The sequence below is a fragment of the Mauremys mutica genome, chromosome 22 (assembly GCF_020497125.1).
Source record: "Mauremys mutica isolate MM-2020 ecotype Southern chromosome 22, ASM2049712v1, whole genome shotgun sequence".
Classification (NCBI taxonomy): Eukaryota; Metazoa; Chordata; order Testudines; family Geoemydidae; genus Mauremys; species Mauremys mutica.
Genome location: NC_059093.1, coordinates 20,079,040 through 20,101,864, shown reverse-complemented (window position 1 = coordinate 20,101,864; position 22,825 = coordinate 20,079,040). Strand labels below are relative to the sequence as shown.

The following is a 22,825-nucleotide window of genomic DNA, read 5'->3' as shown; positions in this document are numbered from 1 at the left end:
AGTGCTAAATGCTATATGACCATGGCTGGTGTCAGAAGAGTCTCTGCCAAAGCCTTTTTCCACCAGCAGGGGCCTCTCTGTGCACAGAACTCCTGGTAGCGTGATGGCTGCAGGCAGTGGAGAACTCTATTTTGGCATCTCTCAGTCTCTTTTGTGGTGAACATCTGCAGTGACTGTTAAAAGGCCTCTGGATAGTGGTCTTTGGGAAGAGCTGGCTGAAGAGCCTTCCTAGTAACCAGGAAGTCCTGGCTTGGCCTGACAGTTCTTCCTTGCTGAACCTAATGTCTCTGTTGGCTCCTTTTTTGTATCTCTTTTCTGTCAGCAGAATCCTTCTAAGCGGTGGTTCAAGACAGAGAGAGCCTTCCTTGCGGCTAAGTCTTGGTGCCATGGGGCATGTCTCACCACTGCAGTGCCTCCTATTGGTCGTCCTGGCAATTAGTTCTGGTCCACCGGTGCGCCTTCTTCTAGTGGCGTCTGGCTGCCATCTGTTCTATTATTAGGACCCATGTCGCTCTCAGGACTTCAGTGTCCTGTTATGGACACAGCCCTCTGGCTGTGCCCCACTCAGTTCTCTCCCCTCTTCCAGGAGGCAGCTGTCGTCTAGCCAGACACTTGCCTCAGTGGCCAGCTGCAGTCCAGGGTGTAACCACCTGTGTCAGTGGCGACTGAGGCAAAAGGGGTGCATCTCCAACCCCTGCCATCTGTTTCCCTGGACCACTTCCTCACAGACCTAGCACCTTCCTCTGCCTTTGTATCAGGGCCTCAGTCTGGCAGTAGTCGGCCAGGAGGTCACTCATGCTCCCCTAAACACCTACTTGAGGTGGGCACCATGGCTTAGCTGGTTAAAGCACCTGTCTAGTAAATAAGAGATTCTGGATTCAACTCCCAGTGGTGCCTTGTTGCATGGCTTTTGTCTCCTCTGCTCATATTTTCCTGTGTCTTTCTAGGAAACAGAAGAGACCTCCCTTGGTATCCAAGTAATTGCTTGCTAAGGAAAAGGCTTCTTTGGAGAGAGACATTGGAAAGAATCAAATCACAAGCCTGGAGCTGATGAAAAGGCTGCTGTGACTGGCATTGGCATGGCAGTTGCTTCAACTGCAACCGCTGCAACACGAGAGCCTGCGCCACACGTCCTTGTGATTCGCTGGGGATGTCCACACACAGAGGTCATGTCACCTTCCTTTTGATTGTCAGTGATGAGACATGGAGCAGCTGGGATAAAAGTCCCAGAGAGCGGCACTGTGGCTAAGCTGGCCAAGGCACCTGCCAGGTAAAGTGGAGGTTAGGGATGCAGCACCCAGTGGTGCCTTGCCAAATGTGTCTGCTCTTCCCACCTTTTAGTCAATCTTTTGAGGAAGCAGAGAAGACTGCCTCTGCCTTATAGTGCAAATGCTTCCAAAAGAAACCAGTCATTTTTTCTGACAAGTGTCAGCAGGAGGCACCTAAGAAATGTGGAGACAAGGAAAAGGTCATCGTAACTCAACTTGCATCCATGGCTCTTGAGGCCACAACGCAGAGCACTGAGCACTGTACGACCACAGCTGGTGACAGAAGAGGCTTTTCCAAAGGCATTTTCCACTAGCAGGGTCCTCTCCGTGCGCAGAATTCCTCATCGTTTGATGTCTGCAGGCCCTGGAGATCACTATTTGGCATCTCTCTCTCTCTGTGAACATCCGCTGTGGCTGTTGAAAGTCTGTGATGGGATCTGTGGGATGCAACCTGAACAGTGGGACCCCTGAGCCCTGTGTCCCACCGCCTGGGCTCCCTCTCACACTGTGATGCTGTGACAGGCTGCGAATCTCTGGCACATACTGCACTTACACAGACATCCACAGGTAGGGGCACATCCAACCAAGTTACATGAATGCTTCTCCCAGCCACTCATAAAACTAACGATAGATAGAGAGCCTCCCGCCAATTCCCCCAGCTCTGCAGCCTGGCACCCCTGGATCATACCATCTTGTCCTAGTCAGAAGCCTGATCATGTGAGTTTATTACCCAATCCACCCCTCCCTCATTGTGAACAGTACATGCACCAGCCTTCTAACTGAGCTGAGATTTCCCATGGACTTCAAGCAAAATATGATATTTTCAGTAAAGTATAAAATAGATTCATTAACTACAGAAAGATGGATGTTTAAGGATTATACATGGTAGGCATAAAAGATCAAAGTAAGTTACCAAAGGAATTAAAGATAAATGCACACGCTAAACTTTACACCTTATTACACTAGGCAGTAGTTAGGACAAGCAATTTTCTCACCCCACTGGATGTTACTGTTAGAAAAATAGGCCAATACAAGCCTGTTAGCAAGACTAGGCCCTTAGCATAAGTAGAATCAAGGCCCTTAGCATAAGTAAAATCAAGGCCTTGATATGCAAGCAGAGAGAAAAGCCTGTGTCAGCTATTATCAGTTTATGCTTGGTTTGTACTAGTTCATGCTTATCAGCTAGGCCCACGCTTGGCATAACATATGTGCAGCTGTCCCTTTTATGCCTATGGCCAAAAGCAGTTAGCCTAATGGGTCATCTTCTCATGCATGAAGCCAAAAGTAGTTAGTATGATAGGATAGGAGGTCAAAGGAGATATCTTATGTCTTCCTTACAATGATAAATGTATCCGTGCAGCTGCACCCTTATCATGATGGATGTATCTGTGACAGTTATGCATATCTTGTTCTTTTTTGACTGATATATGTATTCTATGTACTTCAATATTCCCTATAGATACATTTACAGGACCTATAGGGTCAGCCAAGTAACGCAAATAAGACGTCAACAAGGTTGTTTGTTTCGGGGTATAAAGGTAAGCCCCTCTGGCCATGTAAGGTGTGACTCTCTCGGGCATTAGCCGAGACGAGGACACCCGCTCAGCTGATCGATCAATAAAGCTAATGGTACTTGTTTTCCTGATCTTCCGTGCCTTCTTGGTGTAATTGGGTAAGCTCCAGGGAGAACGGGCCCTTTTGGCTAACAAACTGGCGACTCCACGCCGGGACTTCTCTCCCTGTTGGGGGCGTTGACCGGCGGCCGAGGACGGCTTAGGAGAGTGGCCACCTTGAGCTATTGGTTTGCTCGAGCTCCGGGTCGCCGCAATCGGCCGGGACGGCTACGCCCCCTCCACAGAGAACTCCAGCCGACACGGAAGTAAGACAGTACCAGAAGAGGGGAGTCCACCTGCCGGACGCGGCCACTCCGGGCGCGGTAAGTGCGTTTACCTCTTGGGATTGAGGATTAACGCCCCCGAAGAGTGAGGGTTGGGACATTGGGCCCCTAATGGTAAAAGAACCCACAGATAGGAAGGTGTGTGGGTAAAAGTTTTCTGACTAAGGTACCTAGGTTCAGGCACGGCAAATGTATAACTTTACTAACTCCACTGATTCGTGGACCGTGCTGAATGAATATTGGAATGTAAATACTACCCTCTTGTGTTTGTTTTTGATAGCAATACTTGTGTTTTACATTGTACTGACAACTTGGAAACCGCGGTTGTACTAGCCTGGTCTAGGACTTAAGCCAACTCTAGCCGCCCCAAGACTTTCGCGAGGGGAATTTCCCCCGGGACCGGAATATCTTGAAAGCAAGGGGAGTTGGCCGAACCCGTGACCAGGCTGATATCTAGGTGTAATGGGGTCCGGACAAAGCTTGTCTACCCGGACACCCCTAGGATGTATGTTAGAAAATTGGCCGGAGTTTAGACGCCAAGCAGATTATGGAATTGTACTGTGTAAAGATGATCTGGAAAAATTCTGTACCTTAGAATGGCCAACGTTTGGGGTGGGGTGGCCCGCAGGGGGAACACTCAAACTGGAAACAGTGCAGGCTACACATAACGTTGTCACTCGGGATGGGCATTGGGATCAATACCCCTATATAGATATTTGGCAGGATCTCGTGGCCAACCCCCCCCCGTGGCTACGGGAATGCAGAGCGCAAGCTATCAGAGTTTTATTGGCCCGCGCCCCTGTTAAAAAGCCCTGTCCCCCTTATGATACCCCCCGTCCGCCTGCTGTGCTTCCTTCTGCCCCAGACCCGATGCCTCCTCCCCCTGTATACCCTGGTCTCCCGGTCTTGGCAGCTGCAGCAGCTCCACTGGCTCAAGCTCTTGCTTCCCCTCCCCCGAAGGCGGAAGCCCCGGTCGTAGTTGTAGAACCCTTGCCCGACACACAGGCAGCTGCAGGGACAGACCCGGCCACAGAGCTAGGAGATGAGCTGTGTGTTTCAGAGCACTCTGATAAGAGTAGCTCAGTGGCAGACCGAGTTAAACAGAATCATAGGGCAAGCCTCAAGGCGCAGGGGACAGGAAGCTCCACGTTTGTTGCCCCTTTCGGGGACTCCCCGGGTAAGGCTGGCCCAGTTTTTCAGTGCCCCTTACGGGAGACTAGGCTTCCTGGTGGTGAGGGGGGTGTTGGTGTCCTGACTATGGTATATGTCCCCTTTACCACCAGTGATCTATATAACTGGAAAAACCAGAATCCCCCGTTTACGGAAAATCCTGCCCCGCTGACTGCCGTCTTTGAGACCTTGGTCACAGCCCATAAGCCCACCTGGGGGGATATGAGGGTCGCCCTAAATACCCTTCTTACTGCAGAGGAGAGACGCTTAGTTTTCTCCCAAGCCCGTAAGTGTCTCCGAGAATCGGGGGTGGCGGAGGAGGATCTGGTTGCACAGCTCCCCACTGCACCACCCGAGTGGGGACATACAAAGCCTGAAGACCTGACACTGCACCATAACTATGCTACGGCAGTGGTTCAGGGAATGAAACGTTGTATTCGGAAAACCACAAATTGGGCCAAGTTGTATAATGTTAGACAAGAAAAAAATGAGAATCCAGCCGCTTTTTATGAGCGCTTGTGCGACACCTGTAGGAGGTATACTGACCTCGATCCAGAGACCGCCAATGGAAAGCAGGTATTAATCCCCCTTTTCATTGGACAGTCCTATGAGGATATCAGAAGAAAATTACAGAAGCTAGATGGAGCCGCAGGCAAAAACATAGAAGAGCTTCTGGGGATTGCAGTGAAAGTATATGATCGCAGGGATGACAAGGAACAAAGGAAAGGGGCTCGCGTACTGGCTATGGCTCTGAGAGAAGGGAGAGAGGAAAAGGGGGGCAAGGGAAAAGGACGCTCAGGCTCAATAGGCAGGGGAAAGGGCTCCCGGTTGGGTCGGAATCAGTGTGCCTACTGTAAGGAGGAGGGACACTGGAGGAATGAATGTCCCCACCGACAGGTTAGGGGAGAGGGACACAAGGATAGAACTTCACCCGTGCCTGTTTTCTATGGTAGCACGGGGGAAGGGGCCACACTATAGGGAGGCCGGGGGACCCAACGGCCCCTCCTGGCAGCACAACCCGCCAGTCTGGATCCCACGGTAAAAATTAAGATAGAGGGCCGCCCAGTTAAAGCCCTTATTGATACAGGGGCTACTCTTAGTTTACTACCCCTTGACACGGCACCACGAGCCAGAGCCCACGGGTGTGTCACGGTCCAGGGAATAGAGGGGCAACAAATCACACTAAAGAAAACCCTCCCCCTTTTAGTGAAAGTAGGGGACCACCAAATATCCCATCAATTCGTTTGCAGCCCTTCCTGTCCCATTGCGCTGCTAGGACGAGACCTCCTCACCAAATTACAGGCGGAGATCTCGTTCACTGATGGGACTATGGAGGTTAGGCTCCCAAAACAACAAGTTTCCAACTATCAGATGGCCCTACTTAATGCTGCTGTGACACCTGCCCTAGCACCCCAAGGGGTTAACGAGGCTTGCCTGCCGGGCATTAATGCCAGAGTTTGGGCCGAGGAGGGAGGTCATGCCCGTGCCAGAAACGCCTCACCGGTACACATCACCCTTAAGGAAGGGAGCTGCCCAGTTCGTATCCGACAGTATCCCCTTAAGCTGGCCACTCGAATAGGGTTGAAACCTCTGATTCAAAAGTTTGTACAATGTGGGTGGCTAAGGGAGGGCACGTCCCCGTATAACACCCCGATAATGGGAGTGCCTAAGCCCAACGGACAATACCGGCTTGTGCAGGATCTAAGGCAGGTCAATAAGCTCATAGAGGCGCCTTATCCTGTTGTCCCAAACCCCCACACGATCCTGGGACAGATACCAAAGAGCCATGGTTGGTTTTCAGTAATAGATTTGAAAGACGCTTTCTTTTCTATCCCCCTTGATCAGGAATCTCAAAAACTGTTTGCCTTTGAATGGGAAGATCCCGACACCCATTACAAAGCCCAGTACCTTTGGACTGTTGTTCCGCAGGGCCTTACCTGTGCACCGGAAATTTTTGGTAGTCAGCTACGGAGGGACCTTGCTCCCTTCCTAGCTCGACACCCTGCGTGCAACGTAGTCCAGTACTGCGATGATTTACTTTTAAGTACTGAGACAGAGCAGACTTGTAAGGAACAAACTGTAGAACTTCTTAATTTCCTGGGGGCACAGGGATACAAAGCCTCTAAGGAAAAAGCACAACTGGTTAAACAGCAGGTCACTTTCCTAGGGTATTGGCTTAGTCAGGGGAGTCGAAGTTTAAGTAACGATAGAATCCAAGCTATTCTCGATAGCCCTCAGCCCCGAAACCCCAGAGAATTAAGAGCTTTTCTGGGACTGACTGGCTTTTGCCGACTCTGGATCCCTGACTATGGGGGAAAAGCCAGACCCCTATATGAAGCCCTTACTAAAGACGGTCTGCTGCGTTGGAAGTGGACTAAGGACAAAGAGAAAGCATTTCAAGAGCTTAAAAGAGCTTTAATTCAGCCTCCTGCTCTGGCTCTCCCAGATCCACGGAAACCATTTACTTTGTATGTCCACGAAAGAGCCGGGGTAGCGTCTGGGGTCCTCTGTCAAAAGTCAGGACCGACCTGGAGACCCATCGGCTATTATTCCAGAGTCTTAGATCCAGTTGCCAGGGGGTGGCCAGCCTGCTTGCGGGCTGTTGCTGCGACTGCTCTCCTCGTACAGGAAGCCGAAAAGTTAACCCTTGGTGGGGACACTGAGGTTGTGGTGCCTCACGGAGTTCCCCAGATACTAGGAACAGGGGCGGGGGATAGACATCTGAACCCCAGTCGGCATACTAAATATGAGGTGGGACTCTTACTAGCCCCGAACCTCACCTTTAAAACAGTCAGTTCTCTCAACCCAGCTACCTTACTGCCTGACCCTCAGGCTCCCAATGGTGTTGTTGATCCGACCCATGACTGTGTCGAAGTCCTGCAGCAAGAGACTAAACCCCGTCCCGATCTTTCGGATTTGCCCTGGCCCAGCCCTGATCTCGAGGCATATGTCGATGGTTCTAGTTATGTACTAGATGGGAAGCGGTACACAGGGGCTGCTGTGATAATTAAAAACACAGAGGTGGTGTATCCCTTTAAACTCAGCTCCTCTCTATCCGCCCAAGCAGCAGAACTAGTAGCTCTCATCGAGGCTCTTCGATTGGGGGCTGGGAAGACCATAAATCTCTACACTGACAGTTGTTATGCGTACATGGTAGTACATGCTCATGGGACCTTGTGGAAAGAAAGGGGTTTCATTACAGCCTCGGGCCAGAGAATTGCCCATGGGACCCTTATCAAATTGTTGCTTGAAGCCTTAATGCTTCCCCTGCGGGTCGCCGTAATCCATGTCCGTGCACATGGGAAAGCTCCTGATGCAGAGCAGCGCAAGTATAATCGTTTGGCTGATCTGGCTGCGAAGGAGGCAGCACGCAGGGGAACTGTGTGGCTTCTTTTAGTCCAGGACACTGAGGCCGAAACTCCTGTCCCCCGTTACACGACAGAGGAGGTATCCTGCGCCCAAGCTGCAGGGGCCCGGCAAACCCCCTCTGGGTGGTGGAAACTACCCGGGGGAGAAATATTCGTACCCCGTCCGGTGCTCCAGGAAATTCTTCAATCCCTGCATAAAGAGGGACATTTAGGATCGGGAGCGATGGTTGACTTGGCTGCCCGATCCCTTAGAGCAGTGGGTATGCATACAGAAGCCCAGAGAATTGTCAATAATTGCTCTGTTTGTCAGCGCACTAACCAGAAGGGATCTGGCCCCCCTGTTCCACTGGGAGGCCGACCCTGGGCTGCCTACCCCTTTCAAAGGTGGCAAGTGGATTTCGCTGAAGTACCCCCTTGCCGAGGCTACAAATACTTGCTTGTTTTTGTTGACCAGCTTACTGGGTGGGTGGAGTGTTTCCCTACCCGACACTGTCAGGCTCGAGCAGTTACTAAGGCCCTGCTGCATGAAATACTTCCCAGATACCACCTCCCTGAAGTGATTGAGTCAGATCGGGGAAGTCATTTCATCTCCCAAGTGGTCCAACAGGTAGCACAGGCCCTTGGTATCCAGTGGAAGCTGCATACTCCTTGGAGGCCACAAAGCTCAGGCCAGGTAGAAAGAATGAATAGAACTCTCAAGGATACTTTAACAAAGCTCTGTATAGAGTCTGGTTTAAAGTGGCCTGATGCCTTGCCGCTTGCGCTTACTCGCATTCGAAGGGCCCCCCGTAAGGGTCTGAGACTCTCACCCTTTGAGTTGGTTTTCGGGTTCCCTCCCCGAGTACTCATCCCCGGGTTCCGGGAAAATGTAAGCTGGGAGGTAGGGAATGACTCTTTGTGGAAACAGGTCTCTGCGCTGCAATCTGTCTTGTTTCAGCTACACCGGTACGCAGCACCCTTCCAGGCCCTTCCCTTGGATCGACCTGTGCATTCGTTCCGGATCGGTGACCGGGTCTTTATCAAGAAGTGGAAGCGTGATCCTCTTACAGCACGGTGGGAAGGCCCACATACTGTTTCGCTCATCAGCCAAGCTGCCGTCAAGGTTCTTGGAAGCGACAAATGGACGCACTGCACGCGCGTTAAACGCTTTGTTAGCTCGGATCCAGAGGACGCCTCTACTGAAGAGGACAACGGCCCTCTGCTCACCCCGGCTCCGGACGCCCAGGGTGTCACAGGTGAAGATTCCAACTGGGAGTATCAAGGACTGGAGGGCTTAAAGGGACTCTTTAAAAGAAGGAAACAATGAAGTTGTTCCTCCTGTTTCTGTTTTGTTTCCTTGCTTGCTCTTATGGTTGGGAAAACAGGTTTCTGCAGTTAGGAGAAATAATTGCCAGTTCCTTTAACCTCACTAACTGCTGGGTGTGCGGTGGCCCAGGGGAATTGGATGAATGGCCCTGGGTAGCCCAGCCAGTGCAGCCCAAATACTTGCTGAGTAACCTCAGCATCGTGCATAATGGCACGGAGCTATGGTCCACAGACAGTAGCCCCTGGCGACTCTATTCAGCTGGCATGGGTATCTTTTGCCTTAATCGGACACGACGCGGGGGCCGGTACTTGGGGGAAAGTAAATGTCTTTGGACCCTATCCCGGGGATATGATTGCTACCATCATCCTGGCTGTCACACCTATGATTGCTCTAAATACCGGGGGCGATGGAACCATACCCATGTAAAATTAACCAATAACAGCTGGGTACGATGTTCCTATCAACACCATACTGGTGATGGTTGTAAGGCAGTAGGACTAGATGGGTTCTTTGATTCCCTCTTCCTAGCCTGTCAACGCGATAATACCACTAGCAAAAAGCATGTAATACGGTGGTATCAATGGGCATGGCAGCACTCTAATGGAACTCGGGTAACTCATTTCAGACACTTTTGGTCTAACACCGACAGACCCAAATCCGGTTGCAGGTGTGCATGGAAGGCAGGAGCTGGTGCATGGAAATGTGAATACTGTGCTTCTGATGGGGTACCGTCCTCCGTAATGGGTGGGCCATTCGGAGGACCCCTAGGAACGGGCAACCACATATACTATGAACGACCCTTGGACCCCGACACTTGGGATGGCCCTTTTGCCAAAGGGACTTGGGCCCTAAAGGGCCATTATTGGATCTGTGGCTCTTATGCCTATCGCAGATTGCCGCCAAATTGGTCGGGGATATGTTATGTGGGATATATTCGGCCCTTATTCTTTCTCCTGCCCCAGCACCAGGGAAACACATTAGGCATTAGAGTGTATGATGATCTCGTTAGGGAAAAGCGGTTTGTGGACTCCACTTTAACTGCCGGAAGTTCCCAGGCCTGGGGAGCTCAGGAGTGGCCCCCAGAGCGGATCATCAAACATTATGGGCCTGCCACCTGGAATCCCACCGAGCTTGTCACGGGAGCTAGGGAACCGATTTACAATCTGAACCGCATTATCAGGCTGCAAGCTATCCTGGAAATATTAACCAACCAGACAGCTGCAGCGTTAGATCTGCTGGCAGATCAGTCAACCCAAATGCGAAATGCCATCCTCCAACATCATATAGCTCTTGATTACTTGCTGGCGGAGGAAGGCGGCCTCTGTGCAAAACTTAATGAGTCTAATTGCTGCCTGCAAATAGATGACAATGGGCAAACAGTGAAACAGTTGACCAAAGAAATGAGAAAACTCGCCCACGTCCCAGTCCAAACCTGGGGTGGGTGGGACACAGACTGGTTCACATCCTGGTTGCCACAAATGGGATGGCTTCGTAAGGGCTTTTTGCTTTTTATGCTTGTTATAGTTACCCTTGTAACCTTTGCTTGCTTTACCCCCTGCTTGGTCGCTATAGTCCGACGACTGGCTACCCATGTTACCTATCAGCAAATAATGACTTTATATCGGCCTGAGGATCGGCCAAGGGAAGCAGAGGAATGGGGAAGTTTAAGCTCTTAAAATGCTTTAAGGGGGGAAAGCTGTTAGAAAAATAGGCCAATACAAGCCTGTTAGCAAGACTAGGCCCTTAGCATAAGTAGAATCAAGGCCCTTAGCATAAGTAAAATCAAGGCCTTGATATGCAAGCAGAGAGAAAAGCCTGTGTCAGCTATTATCAGTTTATGCTTGGTTTGTACTAGTTCATGCTTATCAGCTAGGCCCACGCTTGGCATAACATATGTGCAGCTGTCCCTTTTATGCCTATGGCCAAAAGCAGTTAGCCTAATGGGTCATCTTCTCATGCATGAAGCCAAAAGTAGTTAGTATGATAGGATAGGAGGTCAAAGGAGATATCTTATGTCTTCCTTACAATGATAAATGTATCCGTGCAGCTGCACCCTTATCATGATGGATGTATCTGTGACAGTTATGCATATCTTGTTCTTTTTTGACTGATATATGTATTCTATGTACTTCAATATTCCCTATAGATACATTTACAGGACCTATAGGGTCAGCCAAGTAACGCAAATAAGACGTCAACAAGGTTGTTTGTTTCGGGGTATAAAGGTAAGCCCCTCTGGCCATGTAAGGTGTGACTCTCTCGGGCATTAGCCGAGACGAGGACACCCGCTCAGCTGATCGATCAATAAAGCTAATGGTACTTGTTTTCCTGATCTTCCGTGCCTTCTTGGTGTAATTGGGTAAGCTCCAGGGAGAACGGGCCCTTTTGGCTAACATTACCATCCTAAATACATAAAAAATTCCCACTGAAACCTGGACCAGTCTCCTCAGATGACTTTCAGCCTTTCAGGATTCCTGCTGCTTCCAGCATACGTGGTGGAGGAGAAAGGCAAAAACATGATGCCACAGTCTCCTATTTTATAGTCTTAGTTCAAGTGTCTAGAAGACAACCTCCAAGGGCAGGGAAGGCCAAGCCACAAGCCTCCAAAAGGTGACATGCCACACTCCTCTAGGTTCTCCAGACTGACGCCAAGGTGCTTTCTCCACTGACATCAGCACCCTCTGTCGTGCAGGGGTTGGAGTTATCCCAGAGACAGGCCAGTGGCAGAAGGAGCAGCGCCTTCCTGGACAGCAAGGGGATCCAGGAAAAGGAAGCCAGTATGTTCCTGACTGGTTTTGAACCAGGGACCTTTTGCATGTTAGGCAAATGTGATCCCCACTACACTACAGAAATGCCACCTGCTTGGCTGGTGCTCACCCTGGCACACACTGATGGGCAAACCTAGAGAAAGTGGTGGCAGCCCTCCAATAGGTCAGCTGGAAGAGCAAAGGACTGAAGCCGGGGCTCAGGAAGTCATCCTTACGTCATCCTTGTGACTCCAGCTTGAGGGAGAGCTGCTTTTTCTTCCCCTTGCTGACAAAGAGCAAGGGAAGAATGAAAGGTCAGGTGGGCCAGCTTGGTGCAGAAGCCCATGCTGTCTTTTCCTGCTGCATAGCCTGAAATGAGGGACTTGCAGCACATAAAGGAACTGATGCATCTTCAGAAACACCCCACCCCTGTACACAGGGGGATAGAAGAGCATTCCAAGGCCTGGGATTGAACCATGAACCTTTAGTTTAGCGCTCACCCAACTGAACTACTTCAGTAGCTGCTCGGTTTCTTTTTAGCCTGCTGCTTTTCTGTCTGGGATGTTCTTTTCAGCTGTGGCACAGAAAAAGGACGCCATTGCGAGCGGCCCATGAAGGCAAGATTCACTTTTGCCTTCCTTGCTCGGCTTTACTCACTTCCTCACCCTATTCCTGCCTTAGCTCCTGGGTTTCCTGAAGGCGACAGGGGCCCAGTGGTATGAGGAGGAAGTTGGGCAGCTAAACCCTGGTGGCAAAAGTCCTGCCGCCACTTGCCACCCCACTCTCTTCTCCCAGCGTCACATATTGGCCTCCAGGGACTTGGTGCCCAGCAGTGCAACAGAAGGAAGTGGACAGAGCCACCCTCGCCTTGAAGCTCTGCCTCATTAAATCATATCGTCAATCGATGCTGGCCAATGAGAGACCGACGTCGCTTGCTATTTTAGCACTTGAAAATGCCATTGGCCAATCTTTGGATCTCTCTAATGCTGCGCTTCAGTTCACGAGGGCAAAGGCGAGAAAAGCGACCTTTGAACTAAAGCACTAGGGTTAACATCCTAACGCTGCCTCCTCCTGTAACACTATTTAATACTGGCCCACCCTGTGCTGGTGACAGTTCCATTGCTAGGTGTTAGCACAGTTCAGTTACTGTCAAAATTAAAAAGTTTCTATATGCTCAGAGGAAATGAATTTGTTTTATTTGCTTATACATGGCATGAATAAATACAGGTTTACAGATCCTAGCCTGCAAATTTATCATCTTATATGACAGAGAGAATCATGCATCCAAATTGTGCATCAAAATCATGAACTGAGCTACAAATGCAATAAAAAATAAGGTTTTCAATGGTTTAACATATGGAGCAGGGGTGGGGCTGGGGGGCACCGAAGACACGTCTTGCCTGGGATGGCACTTGGTCTAGGGGAGGCCCTGTCAGGGAGAGCAGGAGTTAGTGTCATACGCCTATTTCCAGGCTGTTATCTGTGGGCGCCCTGCTCTGGGGGAGGGATCGTGGCAGCCCAGACTCAGGGCTGGAACAGGCCCCTGACTGGGGGGGTGGCTGCAGGGTTTACAGCGCTCTGATGTCTCAGACAATGTGTCTCCCCAAAGCCTCGGATCTGCGTCCCCAGAAGGCTCCTGCGCTGCCTCCGCTCCTCTCACAGTCTATAGCAAGGAGCAGCAGCAAGGGTCAGGGATGAGCCATAGGGCACTAGGTGGGGGGCAGAGGCTTCAGGAGCCCAGAGTGTTTGCCTGTCTGGGGCATTTTGGCTGAGACCTCAGGGGCACATTGTGAGGCAGAATTCCAGGCATCTGTATGAAAGGAGCATAAGGACGTGAGAACAGCCAGACTGGGTCAGACTGGGTCCATCTAGCCCAGTGTCCTGTCTTCCCACAGTGGCCAATGCCAGGTGCTTCAGAGGGAATGAACAGAGCAGGGAATCATCAAGTGATCCATCCCCTGTCACCTATTCCCAGCTCCTCGCAAACAGAGACTAGGGACACCATCCCTGCCCATCCTGGCTCAGAGCATGTCCTCCATGAATTGATTTAACTCTTTTTTTGAATCCTCTTATAGTCTTGGCCTTCACAACATCCTCTGGCAAGGAGTTCCACAGGTTGACTGTGCGCTGTGGAAAAAATACTTCCTTTTGTTTGTTTTAAACATGCTACCTATTAATTTAATTTGGTGACCCCCTAGTTCTTGTGTCATAAGAAGGAATAAGTAACACTCCTTATTTACTTTCTCCACACGAGTCATGATTTTCTAGCCCTCTGTCAAATCCCCCCTCAGTCACCTTTTTTCCAAGCTGAAAAGTCCCAGTCTTATTATTCTCTCCTCATATGGCAGACACTCCGTACCCCTTTTCGGAACCTTTTCCAGTTCCAATACAGCTTTTTTAAGATGGGGCGACCATATCTGCACGTGATATTCAAGATGTGGGCGTACCATGGATTTATATAGTGGCAATAAAATTTTCTCTCTCATTATCAATCCCTTTCTTAATTATTCCCAATATTCTGTTCGCTTTTTTGACTGCCGCTGCACACTGAGTGGATGTTTGCAGAGAACTATCCACAGTGACTCCAAGATTCCCCCCACTTGAGTTGCAACAGCTATTTTACATCCCATCGTTTTCTATGTATAGTTGGGATTATGTTTTCCACTGTGCATCACTTTGCATTGATCAACATTGAATTTCATCTGCCATTTTGTTGCTCTTTCACCCAGTTTTGTGAAATCTCTTTTGAACTCCTCACAGGCTGCTTTGGACTTAACTAGCCTCAGTAGTTTTGGATCATCTGCACATTTTGTCACCTCATTGTTTAGCAGATCGTTTATGAATATGTTGACTAGTCTTGGTCCCAATACAGACACCACTAGTTAACTGTTTCCATCCTGAAAACTGACCATTTATTCCTACCCTTTGTTTCCTATCTTTTAACCAGTTATTGATCCATGTGAGGACCTTCCGGAGGTGAAAGTAAGCCGGTATGTTCCGGTATGGGGTACTGGCAAGAGCCAGTACGCTGTGCCAGCCAGGCCTGGCTTCCCCAGGCTGGTGATTTAAAGGGCCCAGGGCTCCATGCAGTGGCCGGAGCCCCGGGCCCTTTAAATCACCTCCCGAACCCACCTGCTGGAGCCCCGGGAAGCAAATCACTGCCATGGATGCTGCTCTCTCCCGCTCTGCCAACACAGAGCAGGGGCGGCAGAAACTTCCTTACAGGGGGGGTGGGCACCGTTGTCTGAACTGTGGCACCCCCATGACACCCCTTCCCGAAGGACCCTCACTCACACCACCTCTCCCCCCGAGGCCACACGCACAGACGCCTCTTCCCCAAGACTGCACCCTCCCCCCCATCATTTGTCCTAACAGCCAGTAAAGAGTGGTGGGGCCATGACCCTCTAAACCCCCTGTTCCAGCATCCCTGACACAGAGCTAAGCAGGCAGCAGTGTGTGTGTGCGACAGAGAGTGCTGTGCTGAGCTGAGCCAGTGAGAGAAGGGGGCTGATGTCAGGGCTGTCCCCTGCCCGGTTCCTTCCAGCAGCTTTCTGAACTTAGAGACAGTGTGCCGACACACTCACTCTTCCGCAACGCACACACTGCAGTTGAAAAGCAGCTGGCAATCTGGTAGGATGCCCATGGAACAGAGAAACCTGCATCATGTAATGCTGTACTGGCCCATGAGGCATTGCAAACCCTTCCCAAAGCACCCTGCAGCCAGTTGCACAGTGGGATAGCTACCCACAGTGCACTGCTCTCTGTGGCAATCCAACAGATGCTAGCATGGATGTGCTCTGGTGACATAGGGTGGACGTGCAACAGTTGTTCAATTAAAACACCTTAACTAAAGCCACATTATCCTTTAGTATAGGCCTAGCTTAAGAGTGAGACAAGACCCAGCTCCATTGAAACTAAAGAACCACAACTTGCTCTGTAGTTGACAGGATTTGAACCTGCGCAGGGAGACCCCAATGGATTTCTAGTCCATTGCCTTAACCACTTGGCCACAACTACTTACTTGATGTTGAGTTCTCACTACACTCTAGTTCTGTTTCCATTGAGTGATCAATTCCAGTTGTTTCTTCAGACCAGCTTCCACTAGACCCACACTGCTGTGCCCTTGTGTAAGTGTGTCCATGGCTGAACAGCAAGAATTCCTGCTCCTTTCCCTTCTGGCGGGAGCATGAGGAGAGTGTGTTTGTGGCTAATGACATTGCTGTAGATTGTTGTCCATTTCCTGCCTTGATCATTCAGACAGTCCCTTTCTCGTCATATCCCCAGTACATCAGTGATTGCGATAGCAGGGGGCAGGTTTTCTCTGGGGCACTGAGCTTTGCCAGGGGGTTGGTGGCTCCTTTCTTTTCTCACCCTGGAGTAAACTTGCTTTTTATTCCATCCTTGGTGTTTCAAGGAATAACAACAGATGACCAAAGAAAGAGGTGGACAGGGTGGGCCTCAGGGGAGGGGCAGAGAGGTGTGGGCGATGGACAGGGGAGGGGGCAGAGAGGGGGGGCAGCAGGCAGACCTTGGGGTAGGGGGTGGAGAGGCGCGAGGAGGCCCTGGGGGAGGAGAGGAGCCAGCGACCAGCAGGCCTCAGCCAAAGAGCAGGGGTGGGAAGTGGCCAAATGGGAGTGAGGGCGGCGCACAGGTGGGGCCTCGGAGGGAGGAGAACGAGGGCAGGGGGTGGAGTGGGGGGGCAGCACCACGGTCTGGGCAGGGGCCGCCCACAGGATTCAGGGGCCTGGGGCAAAACAATTTCAGGGGCCCCTTCCATAAAAAAAAGTTGCAATACTATAGAATCCTGTATTCTCCTGGGGGCCCTGCAGGGCCTGGGGCAAGTTGCCCCCCCTCTGGGCGGCCCTGGCCTCAGCCTCTCCTCGTAAGTCCCCTGCCCCCCAATCATTTTTGTTGCCCTCCCCTAGACTCTCTCCAATTTGTTTCTGTAGTGGGCGGGGGGGGGAGGGGGGGCGCTGGATGCAATGCTCCAGATGTGGCCTCACCAGTGCTGACTAGAGGGGAATAATCACTTCCCTCGATCTGCTGGCAACGCTCCTACTAATCCAGCCCAATATGACCAGTTACCCATATTGAATGCAGACACAGCAATATCTGATACATTGGTTCCTGTCCATTCAGGAGGTTATTTCCCACCTATTCATAAATAATGAAGCTGCTCTAAGCGGAGGGGAGAGAGCTGTCCCGTCCGTGCAGTTAACCCATCTCCCCGAGAGGTGGTAGCTATGTCAGTGGGGGGAAGTTATGCTGGTGGGTGTGCAAGCTGTGGTGTCTACATGTGTATATAAAGTTTAATCAAACCCCTTTTTTAAAACCCCTGTGGTCTGGGACTAGAAAAGGAGCTCTCTGAGGCAGGGCCCGTCCTTCAAAATCCTAAAGATCATGGACTTGCCTATGCAAATGTTATGGGGGCATAGCTCAGTGGTAGCGTGTTTGACTGCAAATCAAGTGGTCCTTGGTTCAAATCCACGTGCCTCCTTACAAGCCTTTTTCTTCAATAAAAATAATTCTATTTCCAGTATGCTCAAGAGTTCCACTAATCAGGGATCCCTGAAATGAATGGACACACTCAATGTCTTCCTGTGCAAATGCATAAAAACCTAGCTAACATGTATTATGCACCAAAGGAGCCTAATGTGGTCCAGGAAAGAAGTGAAACACATTCTTTAATTGCTTTCTGTTGCAAAATTGCCACCTTCAAGTCTGTCACTGAGTGGTTAGAGAGGTTGAAGTGTTCTCCCACTGGTTTTTGAATGTTATGATTCCTGTTGTCAGATTTGTGTCCATTTATTCTTTTGTGTAGAGACTGTCCGGTTTGGCCAATGTACATGGCAGAGGGGCATTGCTGGCACATGATGGCATATATCACGTTGGTAGATGTGCAGGTGTACGAGCCCCTGATGGCGTGGCTGATGTGATTAGGTCCTATGAAGTTGGCAATTTTGCAACAAAAAAACTTCAAAAACAGACTCCAAAGAGAAACTGCTGAACTCGAATTAATATGCAAATTAGATACAATTAACACTGGCCTAAACAGAGACTGGGAATGGTTGGGTCATTACACTAATTGAATCTATTTCCCTATGTTAAGTTCTCCTCACACCTTCTATGGGCCTGTCAGAGTCTACCCTCACTTGAAACTGGGCGGTTTCAAAGTGAGGACCCGCATGTCTTCCCCCACCCCAAAATCCTAGGGTAGGTCTCCCCTTCGGCTGCCACCACCCGGTCAATTCCGTGGGCCGGGACACCCCTGTTTCCCCCCTTGGGAACACAGATCAATTCACAGAGGAGGAACCTCCCCCCTCTTCCCTCTCTCCAGCCTGCTCTGGAGACAGAGGTGCCTGGATTCAAACGCCTTGAATCTCACACACACAGGGAAGCAGCCCACTTCCCCCTCCCCTTCCCCTGAATTTCCCCAAGGGAAGGAATTAACCAAGTCCAAAGAAAAGAAAAGAATTTATTAAGAGAACAAAAGAAAATACAGAATCTCTATGAATCCAAGCTGGGCACTCATAGGGTATAACCTTGCTAAGTTCTGGAGAGACTTCCCTCTCTTTCTCAGTACAACCAGTACAAGCAGAATTAAGAATAATCAATAACAAACACACAGAATTGCAAACATAGGATTATTAGATAAGGACACAAAGTATCTTTCTAATACTCACTATCTTGACTAGAAGAAATTAGTTCAGAAAGGTGGAACTTGTAGGGACTTGATTAACTCGTCTGGTCTCTTGAACTCCAAACGGCCAAAGACAAAGACCCCCCCAAACAGAGGGAAAAGTTCCCTCCTAGGAGTTTCAAATTCTCTTCCCTGATTGGTCCTCAGGTCAGATGCCCACCAGGTACTATGCTTTAACCCTTTACTAACTATTCATGACAGGGCCATCTTACTTATCACTTCAAAAAGTTTTTTTTCCCTCCTGCTGATGATAGCTCACCTCAATTGATTAGACTTTTCCTGTTGTTATGCATACTTCCACCTTTTCATGTTCTCTGTATGTATAAATATTTCCTGTCTGTGTGTTCCATTCTATGCATCCGAAGACGTGAGCTATAGCTCACGAAAGCTCATGCTAAAATAAATTTGTTAGTCTTTAAGATGCCACAAGTACTCCTGTTCTTTCCACTAAATAGGGATCTCTGAAATGAATGGACACACTCAATGTTTCCCTGTGTAAATGCATAAAAATCTAGCAAACATGTCCCGCAGCTGAAATCAGTTCCAATCCTCTAAGTGTCTAGATTTGTTGTCATCAATGAAACAAAGGCACATGAAGACACATTTGCAGGTCCTTGGCCTCCATGGGCTACAATGTGCAGAAGAACAAGAACCACATCCACTTGGGAGGCATGGACTAGTCTGTATTACATTTGGTAAGTAAGTTGCCATTGGGACTGAAAACTCTACTGGAGGTGGATAGGAGCCTGTTACAAAACTAAAATAACCAAGATTTACCAAACTCCCTGTTCCACATTCAGTCCTTTGTTTGTGCACACGGCATCAATTGGGGCTCTAGTAAATGGCAACCTTCCTTTAACACAGATCGTTGGTCCTTGTGACTTTCAGATGCATTCGAATGGCGCTGTTTAGAAGTCATGTGCTGTTAGTTCATGAGCAACAGCAGAGTGTCTGTACGTTTACCAACCGTAGAGCTGGGTGTGTCTGCATCCAAGTAACTGCAGAGTCAGTGTAGTCCCAGACAGTTAATTGCACAGTCTCCCTTTCTGGTCTCATTGATCATTTGGGTAGAAACAGCAACGGTTTGGTGGGTTTTGTTTTTTCCCCCTTCGTTTTCTTCTAAGGAATGTGTGATCTTGAGCATGTTAGTTTAAGTTCCCTGTGGGTCAGGAAAATTCCATCTCCTTGAAATAGCTGGGAAGTGACCTGTTTGTATATCCTAAAATAAAGTAGCTTTTGTAAAGCAGTTTCATCTTTAAATATGCTGGGATAAAAATAGTAAATAGTAAATTCCACAGCCAGACACCAGGCCAGGATCAATTGATGGGGCCAGGATCAATTAATTACAGAAGAAACAAACTCTTTGGGAAGTAGCTGTAATTTGTCCCCAAACCTTTCCTTGTTCTCATATGCTATCAGGGATTCTCTTCTAGAGGGCAGAGTTAAGGTTATCTGGGCATGTACCATCACTCTGTATTCCCTGTTTTTCCAGAGTTTGAGTTTTACTGAACTCGATGTTCTGGAAGGTAAGAGATAGTCACAGTCAAAGTTAACTCTCTGTTCATAGAATCATAGAATCATAGAACTTAAGATCAGAAGGGACCATTATGATCATCTAGTCTGACCTCCTGCAAAATGCAGGCCACAAAACCTGACTCACCCACTCCTGAAATAATTCTCTCCATTGACTCAGCTGATGAAGTCCCCAAATCCTGATTTAAAGACTTCAAGTAGCAGATAATCCTCCAGCAAGCGACCCCTGCTCCATGCTGCGGAGGAAGGCGAAAAACCTCCAGGGCCACTGCCAATCTACCCTGGAGGAAAATTCCTTCCTGACCCCAAATATGGCGATCAGCTGAACCCCGAGCATGCGGGCAAGACTCTCCAGCCAGACACTCAGGAAAAAGACTTTCAACATCCCAACATTGACCCTTGGTACTAATTACCAGTGGTCGCACGTTATTGACCTATTGACTAAATCACGTTCTCCTATCAAACCATTCCCTCCATAAACTTATCAAGCTTAATCTTAAAGCCAGAGAGGTCCTTCGCCCCCACTGTTTCCCTCAGTAGGCTGTTCCAGAATTTCACTCCCCTGATGGTTAGAAACCTTCGTCTAATTTCAAGCCTAAACTTCCTGACTGCCAATTTATATCCATTTGTTCTCGTGTCCACATTAGTACTGAGCTGAAATAATTCCTCTCCCTCCCTGGTATTTATCCCTCTGATATATTTAAAGAGAGCAATCATATCTCCTCTCAGCCTTCTTTTGGTTAAGGAAAACAAACCGAGCTCCTCAAGTCTCCTTTCATATGACAGGCCTTCCATTCCTCGGATCATTCTAGTGGCCCTTCTTTGTACCCGTTCCAGTTTGAATTCATCCTTCTTAAACATGGGAGACCAAAACTGCACACAATACTCCAAATGAGGTCTCACCAATGCCTTGTATAACGGGACTAGCACCTCCTTATCTCTACTAGAAATACCTCGCCTAATGAATCCCAAGACCGCATTAGCTTTTTTAATGGACACATCACATTGCCGACTCATAGTCATCCTGCGATCAACCAGGACTCCGAGGTCCTTCTCCTCTTCCGTTACTTCCAACTGGTGCGTCCCCAGCTTATAACTAAAATTCCTGTTAGTCATCCCTAAATGCATAACCTTACACTTCTCACTATTGAATTTCATCCTATTACTAATACTCCAGTTTACAAGGTCATCCAAATCTCCCTGGAGGATATCCCGATCCTTCTCTGAATTGGCAATACCTCCCAACTTCGTGTCATCCTCAAACTTTATCAGCCCACTCCTACTTTTGTTTCCGAGGTCAGTGATAAATAGATTGAATAAGATCGGATCCAAAACCGAACCTTGAGGAACTCCACTGGTAACCTCCCTCCAACCCGACAGATCACCTTTCAATACGACCCGCTGCAGTCTCCCCTTTAACCAGTTCCTTATCCACCTCTGGATTTTCATTTCGATCCCCATCTTTTCCAATTTAACCAGTAATTCTTCATGCGGTACCGTATCAAACGCCTTACTGAAATCAAGATATATTAGATCCACCACATTTCCCTTGTCTAAAAAATCTGTTACTTTAGCAAAGAAGGAGATCCGGTTGGTTTGGCACGATCTACCTTTTGTAAAACCATGTTGTAATTTGTCCCAATTGCCATTGACCTCAAGGTCTGTAACTACTCTCTCCTTTAATATTTGTTCCATGACTTTGCATACTACAGATGTTAAACTAACAGGCCTGTAGTTACCCGGGTCACTTTTTTTCCCCTTCTTGAAAATAGGAACTATATTAGCTAATCTCCAGTCAAACGGTACAACCCCCGAGTTTAGAGATTCGTTAAAAATTATCGCTAACGGGCTTGCAATTTCACTTGCCAATTCCTTTAATATTCTAGGATGAAGATTATCTGGGCCACCTGATTTACTACCGTTAAGCTGTTCAAGTTTGGCTTCTACCTCGGATACTGTAATTTCCAACCCCGCACCTTCATTCCCATCAGTCACTCTGCCACTATTCCTAAGCCCTTCATTATCCTCATTAAAGACCGAGGCAAAATATTCGTTTAGATATTGTGCCATGCCTAGCTTATCCTTGATCTCCACTCCGTTTACAGTTTTAAGCGGTCCCACTTCTTCTTTCTTGGTTTTCTTCCTATTTATATGGCTAAAAAATCTTTTACTATTGATTTTAATTCCCTTCGCAAGCTCCATCTCTACCCGGCTTTTGGCTTTTCTCACTGCATCCCTACACCCTCTGACCTCAATAAGGTAGGTTTCTTTGCTGATCCCTCCCATCTTCCACTCCTTATACGCTTTCTGTTTTTTCTTAATCACCCCTCTGAGACGCTTGCTCATCCAGCTCGGTCTAAAACTGCTACCTAAGGACCGTTTTCCCTTTCTCGGGATACAGGCCTCTGACAGCTCCTGCAACTTCAACCTGAAATAATCCCAGGCATCTTCCGCCTTTAGATCCCTAAATATGTTAGTCCAATCCATTTCCCTAACTAGTCGCCTTAATTTCGTAAAGTTAGCCCTTTTGAAATTGTAAACCTTAGTCTCAGATGCAATTTCGTTTATCCTTCCATTTATTTTGAACCAAATTAGCTCATGATCACTCGAGCCAAGGTTGTCCCCTACAACCATTTCCTCAACAAGGTCCTCACTACTCACCAAAACCAAATCTAAAATGGCATCCCCCCTCGTCGGTTCAGTTACTACTTGATGAAGGAATTCATCAGCTATCACGTCTAGGAAAAGCTGAGCCCTATTATTATTACTAGCATTTGCTCCCCAATCTATATCCAGGAAGTTAAAGTCTCCCATGATCATACAGTTCCTATTAGTA

The 22,825-nt window shown here is 48.8% G+C and overlaps 2 non-coding genes across 2 annotated transcripts; one reads left to right on the top strand and one right to left on the bottom strand.

Moving 5' to 3' along the window:
* Positions 1 to 15,691: 15,691 nt before the first annotated feature.
* TRNAS-AGA lies at positions 15,692 to 15,773 on the bottom strand. The gene has a single exon. It is a non-coding gene; the product is annotated as a tRNA-Ser (tRNA).
* Positions 15,774 to 17,181: 1,408 nt separating this feature from the next.
* On the top strand, positions 17,182 to 17,253 carry TRNAC-GCA. The gene has a single exon. It is a non-coding gene; the product is annotated as a tRNA-Cys (tRNA).
* Positions 17,254 to 22,825: the final 5,572 nt, after the last annotated feature.